The following is a 7,642-nucleotide window of genomic DNA, read 5'->3' on the forward strand; positions in this document are numbered from 1 at the left end:
TCAGCTTGTGGGGGGGGGGGGTCTACAGGGTGTGAGTGATCTACAGGTTCCACTGCACCCTCTGCATAGGGGATGGAGGTCTCTGGAACCCTACACTGAATGGGAAGGGGACTCACTTCATTACTACCTATACTGGGGGAGGGGGGGGGAGCACTCTCTGGCTTACTGCTCTGGGATTGGTGGGGAGGGCTCTCTGGCTACCTATAACAGCTACCTATGAAAGGTGGGGGCATTCTCTGCCTACCTATATTTTGGGGACCTCTTTGCCTATCTATACTGGGGGAAGGGAAGGGGGCACTTTCTGGCTACTTGTACTGGGGTTCACTCTCTGCTTAAAGTCGAGGGCTCTCTGGCTGCCGATACTTAGCGGTATGATTCTTTCCACAGGGAACATTGTACCACTTTTAGAAACTAAAAGCTGGAAAGAATCAGACCACTAAGGCCGTTAAATTTACCATTGACTAACTAAACCCAGCACAGATTTGATGGTTGACCCCTGACCTATTGCCACAGTTTTTATGTGTGTGTTTTATTTTTTTAACATTTTTGGGGAACATCCATTCACAAAACATTATTTTCGGGGCAGGCCTTGGGGGAGCGGTGTTAATTATTAATTAGGGGGTGGGTTACTTTTTTTTTCCCCTTGTTGTGTATTACGTTTATCCCAACCCTATCCCTTATATTGACTTCCGTATTGGGTTAAGTGATTATAATAGCAAATATGCTTTATTAGTGCATTTGGAACTAGAATAGCAGTGAGTTAAGGGGAAGCGGACGACATCAGAGGATGCAAAACAATGATTATTGGTTTGGCCAATAAACCGCCAGCTTGTGTACATAGCATTAGATGTGGTATGGTTGTTAATGTAACTCAGATCTTTACAGGTAAGTAAACAGGCAGTACATGGTCAGACATCAAGTACTGGCCATTTGGTTATATTCCACATCAAGGCAAGTTTTTCTTGAACGTTGAGATATTCAATAGTTATTGGTTCCTGCACTGATGCAACAAGCACATTTCTAAGCCTAGGTTAAAATATTGGGCATCTGTTTGAACTCTCGAAGGGTGAAAAGATGAATATGAAGCCGCCTCTAGTCTGAACTCTGTTTGGGCTGCTGGGAAGGAGGTTTAACGTTGTGGAGACTCAAGACTAGAAAGTCACACGATTCTGGGGAAATCTTGAAGATCCTTGCAGGTTGTCCACATTCCACTTGGAGGACGAGGCTTCTTCTCATTTCTAGGATACTTTTCACCTAATACATGGTTAGTATGTCTATGGACATTTTCATCTATGGGACATTGGGCAGATTGGGGGGGGGAACCCATTCTACATCACTGTAGAAAAATATTTTAACTAGCACATCTGACAATTTGTTTTCTTATTTTATTTTTTTGCTGTACATATGTTTGTTTTGGAAATAAGTTCTGTAAATAAATTAAAAAGTAAAACAAAAAGATTCTTGTTTTTCTTATCTCACCTCCAGTGTGGTGGCTTCCCTCCAAAGTGCACCATTCCCCTTCTGGCTGCTGGAAACCAGGTCAGGCAGCCCGTGATGAAATGGAAGGAGAAGTGGGTTAAACTATTCTGTCCTCAGGTGAAATGTCCCAGCACATTACATGATAGATGATGTGTGCTGAGCACAAACGCTGCAAGGCCTGAATCCTGAGCACAGAAAGTATAAAGTGCAGCACAGGTCATCTCTCCCTGAACACAAGCCACTGGATGACAAATTACTGTATATATTGAGGATCGGTAAGCAAATCAGGTTAGGCTGTAGCCACACGAAGCTCTTTTCTGAGCACTTTCTGGTCATAAGGGCTTAAAAAAAATGCTCCCATTCACTTGCATTAAAACCTTATGCAATCACGGCAAATTTAGAAAGTGCATATGACCAGAAAGTACTCAAAAGTGCTTATAGTGTGTCTACAGCCTTAAGGTGCGTATACACGAGACTATAGTCGTTTGAAACGATCGTTCCGATCATTTCAAGCGACAATAGCTTAAAGAAAAAAAAAAGCCAACGACCATTAAGTCTAACAACGGACAAGCTAGATCGTTAAAACAAATGATCGAGCTTGGCGGATTTTTTTCCAACGATGAACAATAGTTTGCAAAAGTAGTCGTTCATACTAAGCTTGACATGCACATTGCGCTATTTCTTCATGGAACTTTTCATTTTTATGCGCAAGCGGAATAGTTGCTTTACGTGATGTAACACCTTTAAAAGCAAACTTTACTTAGGTCATTCTTTCGTCAATAAAAAGTTTGTTCGTCGTTCACAACGAACGATCGTTGTCATGTGTGTACGTAGCTTTATGCTTGTACTCTGAATTTTAAGTAACATTAAGGGCCCTTATGCATTGCGTTTCGGTAAAAAAAATAAGTTGCAGCACAACAAAGTCCCAAAAAGTTGCATGTGTTACAACATACAGCTGATCAATTTTTAGTGGCAATTTTCCCCTCTACAATATGTACACATCCTTAAGGGCTCATTTACACTGCTGGCTTTTTCTCAATTTTTTTTTTCCTCCCGTGTGCACTTTTTAAATACACCCAACAACCCCCCCCTCCCAACGCTTGTGCAACGAATGTCTGTCTAGGAGAAGGTTCATATCAGTGCAGGTCATGTGCTGGGTGGGCAGCAAAGCAGTGCGTGGACCATTTTTGAGGCAATTCTGCCTCAATGGAGCAGAGATTGCGTTCACGTTTTTAAGAATACATACATTGCATTTATTATTTCCCGGGTCAAAGAGTTCCACTTCCTGACTTACGTCAGGGAGTGAATTAAATAACCGCTCGGGGGAAACTTAAAAAAAAAACCCAAAACTGCATAGCATACAAATTGCCCACCCAATCGCCGGGAATTGAGAGAACAAACACTTGCTTTGCGGCAGATTTAATGCATTTGGCGTGTTAGGGCCCTTAGAGACACCCGAAGTGAGAGAGATATGGAAGCTGCCATATTTATTTCCTTTTACACAATACCAGTTGCCTGGCAGCCCTGATCTATTTGGCTGCAGTAGTGTCTAAATCACACACAAGCATGCAGCTAATCTTGTCAGATCAAACATCAGAAACGCCTGATCTGCTGCATGCTTGTTCAGGGGCTATGGCTAAAAGTATTCGAGGCAGAGGATCAGCCAGACAACTGGTATTGTTTAAAAGGAAATGTCAGGATCCCTCACTTCAGGTGTGCTTAAAAGGAAACCAGAGCTGAGGGATCCTAAAGATTATACACTCACCCAGAGCTTCCTCCAGCTCCATAAGCACGAGTCCCTCACCGTCCTATCTACATAAGGAGGCAAATACCGCCTCCTTATGTAGATCGAGAAATAAGCCCATTTGCAATTAATGTTTTTAATTCTAGATTATATTTTCAAATCTTAGAAATACAATGCCTTTTAGACAAGAAGCAAGTAACAAAATACTCAGAATTGACCACTTTTCACCTACTTTTTGGTACTTTTAAAAAAAATACCCTTTACAGCACTTCACAATTAGGAGAACATGAGAAATCATCTTCTAGGACACAGGGGCACTGAGCAATACCACACGGCATCTAGTGTGCTTTGTACTTGGTCTTCACTAACTTGTGTCTACACTAACCGCAGATGATTCCCAGCAACTGTGCGGTGTGTGTTCTAAACACACCCCAGTGGTCAGTTAAGCATATGTAGAAACGCAGGCATTGTGCAGTTTTTGTTTGTTTTTTTTAAAGGTCATGTGGAATGGCAGATATCTCCTAAAAATGCAGAAGCTCCACAAGACAATCATTGCAGCATTTTCACAGTATGGCAAAATGCTGCAGTTTGAACCCTGCCTTATGCCAGGTACCCGATACAATTTTCTGGCCGATTTACTTGCCAGATTGACTATTTCCAACATACATCACTTTTCATAGAAGTGAACAGAAAAACAATTGGATATGTTGGAAACGGTCAATGTGACAGGTACACAATACAATTTTCTGGCTGATTTACCTAGCATTACATACCACTTCTAATAGATCCACCAGCTAAATCCAGAAAAACCAGCAGTAAGCTGTAGTGCAGAGGCAAGCACATATGGCCAAGATAAACCCTGGTACACACCATGCAATTCCCCATCAGATAGATGTCAATAGTTAGTTGACCGATCTATGCAAATCAATCGGAAATCAGATCTGTCAGAAATCATCAACCCATGTGATGGGAAATTGCATGGTGTGTACCAGATATAACAGGTACTCTGTCCTCTGCATTGCTTCTATAGACTGTTTATCTCATGCAGGCTGTGGATATCAGGAACAGCCACCATCATTTGCCATGTATTGAAGCACAAAGTTACACACAGACCAGCAATGTTGACAGAGGCGCTCTACCCGGTTTATGACCTGACCTTTTGCACCCTCCAAAAAGTTTGCCTGAAGAAGCGGGACTGTTACTTGTGAAACGCATTGCACTTGGAGTTGCTAATAAATATTACTTTAGACTAACCTGTCCATTGTCCAGCCTTTTTCAGAAGCAAGGCCACCCACTTCCCCCTTTAACAATTTTATTCTGCTTGGCGCCTGTTATATTATCTAGTCTGCCCTTGGTGGAGGGGTGTATCCCCATTTTCTCCTATCTACAGAGCAACTTTTTAAACCCGAGCAGGGTCAGGTTACAATTCTCCCCGCCGGCCTGTCCAGTGGTTGCCTTTGTGGCAACCCACCCTTGAGTATAATCATCTCATTTATTCATAACAGATCTCTCCATATTAACATACTGCACCATATTGCGCTCTCGGTTTCTACCCCATTTTCCAGCAATGTTTGTTGGCCCAAACCAACTGCCCATTACTAGATTAGGGCTATAGCTGATGTTTGGCCTGGCATTCCCCCAACATCCTAATCTAAAGGTGGCCATACATGGTACAATTTTCTTCATCCAATCTTACCAATTCTATGGAGGTATAAGGGAACTGCCTAAATTATCCTCAGTATATTCACTTAGTTTACCCTTCTACTACATAGAAATGTAAGATTGTATGAAAAAAAAAAATTGTACCATGTATGGCCACCATAACCCAGAGCTAGGGAAAGGCCCGTGCATCAAAGCTGTGTTCCCCAACCCTGTCCTCAAGGCCCACCAACAGTGCAGGTTTTGTATAAAGCCAAAGGTAGTTAATCAGCTCTGCTGAGACACTAATTACCTCACCTGTGAATGTTTGTGGTTTCCTGCAAACCATGTACTGTTGGTGGGCCTTGAGGACAGGGTTGGGGACCCCTGTGTTAAAGGACCACTGAAGTGAGAGATATGGAAGGTGGCATATACATTTCCTTTTAATCAATACTAGTTGCCCGACTGTCCTGCTGATCCTCTGCTGCTAATACTTTTAGCCATAGCCCCTCTGAACAAGCATGCAGCAGATCAGGTGTTTGGCCCAGTACACAGAGCGGTTTTGGATGCAATCCGCCGGCCACATCTGCCTGTAAACCGCTTGGCTAATGTATTTTAATAGGCTGGTGCACACCGGCGGTTTGAAGCAAACGTGCCTCCTGCTGCACGTTTGCAGAAGTGTTTCTGCCTCAAAGTATAGGAAAACCACTGAAAACGCTACATCAGAGCGGTTTGCCAAGTGTTACAGAAGCTGTTCAGTAACAGTTTTTACTGTAATATGTGTAATCTGCTACACAAAACACACCCAAACCCACTAGGTATGTTTAGAAAACCTCTAAACATACCTAGAATAGCTCTGAAATCAGCTCCAAAAACCACTAGTGTTTTGTGGATCTAGCGGTTTTGGTGTGCACTGGGCCTTTGACATGGTCAGATCTGACAAGATTAGCTGCATGCTTGTTTCTGGTGTTCTGTAGACACTACTAGACCCAGAGAGGCAAGCCATGCAACTGGTATTGTTTAAAAATGAAAACTATGGCAGCCTCCATATTCAATTCGGTTGTCCTTTAAGGTGGCCACTAAGGATCCAATTTCCAACAGTGAATCTGAAGGGAATACCAAATCCAATGATTGGAAACTATATAGCTTGATTGTTGCTGGCGATTTGCAGAAAACTAAAACAGTGCAGCACTGTAGTGTATTGCAAAGTTGTAGAACTGTGATTGCTCAAAAATAGAGTTTTGTAATCCATGTGTGAATGGTGCCCAAGGACTGGTATGCCAGGCGGCTGCAAGGGACCAGTACAAGACAGGCCTGGACTTTTTTGTACTGGAAGATTCGATGTATATACGTAGGATATAAACTGGCATGCCATAGAGCACAGGTATTAACCACCACATCTTACGCAGCCCTCAAGAGCTTCCAATGTCCATCATTGTAAGCTGCAAAAGACGATTGAGGTGGCCACACTACAATAAAATCCAATTTTACAGCAATTTGATAAACTCTGTTGTCTCGAATAAACCAATTTTTTTTGATTCGTCCGAGAAATCTGGATTTCCTGTATTTGATAAGATCAGGAGTGTTGGATTTTTAGATTAATTTTTATGAAGAGTGAAAATGGCATGTGTGGTAGATTGTCAATTACTTGATATACAGACCCAGGGAATATTAATTTTTTCATAATTTGGGAAAATTGAATGCGCGGTACATTGGTCAGATTTTTGAAAGGTTATGCAGGGAATACACTGAGATTTTTGGCAGATTGTTTGGAAAATCGGACATTCTGAAATCTATCATTCACTTCTATGAGAAAGTGATCAAGCAAAAAAAAAAAAAATAAAATAAAATCTGAAAGTAAATCTGCTAAAAAAAAAAAAAAATAAAAAATTCCCAGCATTAGTCAACAATGTATTGCAATTTTTAATTGCAAAGAAAAAAAAATTTGTATGGTGTGTTGCCACCTTTAAGGGCTCGTTCCCACTGTTGCGACGCGATTTCGGCCGCATTCCGACGCTTGTAAAAACGCATGCGTTTCCACATGCGTTTTTACCCGCGATTTCGCATGGCAGGGTGCCATGCGAAATTAACCATGACACTGCCAGGGCTAAAAATTGAAAAAGGTGCGAAATCGCACGCGAAATCGCGGGTAAAAACGCATGTAACAAACGCATGCGTTTTTACTATTAAATACATTAGCGGCGATTCGCACGGATTCGACGCAGGCGAAATCGTTGGCTCTTTTGTGCGTTTTTTTCACGCTGAAAAAACGCACCTCAACAACGCTACAGTGGAAACAGGCCCATCCACTTGTATTACATGTGCGGATCTGCATGCAGATTCGCGATAGTGGAAACGAGCCCTAAAGCTTAATTTGGCCTGCGATTTTTGACTAGGTTGTAGATTTTGGCCCTTTATGTGATTGAGTTGACACCCCTGCCATAGTTTTACTGAAAGACTGTATACATACACCGATTATATACTAAAGTCACAGGAGTAATTAAGAAAACGTGTCTTGCGCATGACATAGCAGATGTGTAGGGTGCAGATTACCCCTAATCTGTCTTGGCGTTGGGCAGGTGTGCCATCTTCAGAGCTGTTACTCTGCATCCTGATGTAAAGCGATTACTACAGGGTCACCCCAGTCAGAAAGGAGGAGGTTGCAGTATATATGTTGCCATTCTCTATACAGTAATGGTCATTAGCCTAGGATGGGATTAATCAACCGCTAAACCCATTTAAACTGGCGTCCAGATGGCCAGTAAAGTCATTTTCCTGAGC

Source organism: Hyperolius riggenbachi, chromosome 9 (assembly GCF_040937935.1).
Source record: "Hyperolius riggenbachi isolate aHypRig1 chromosome 9, aHypRig1.pri, whole genome shotgun sequence".
NCBI lineage: Eukaryota > Metazoa > Chordata > Amphibia > Anura > Hyperoliidae > Hyperolius > Hyperolius riggenbachi.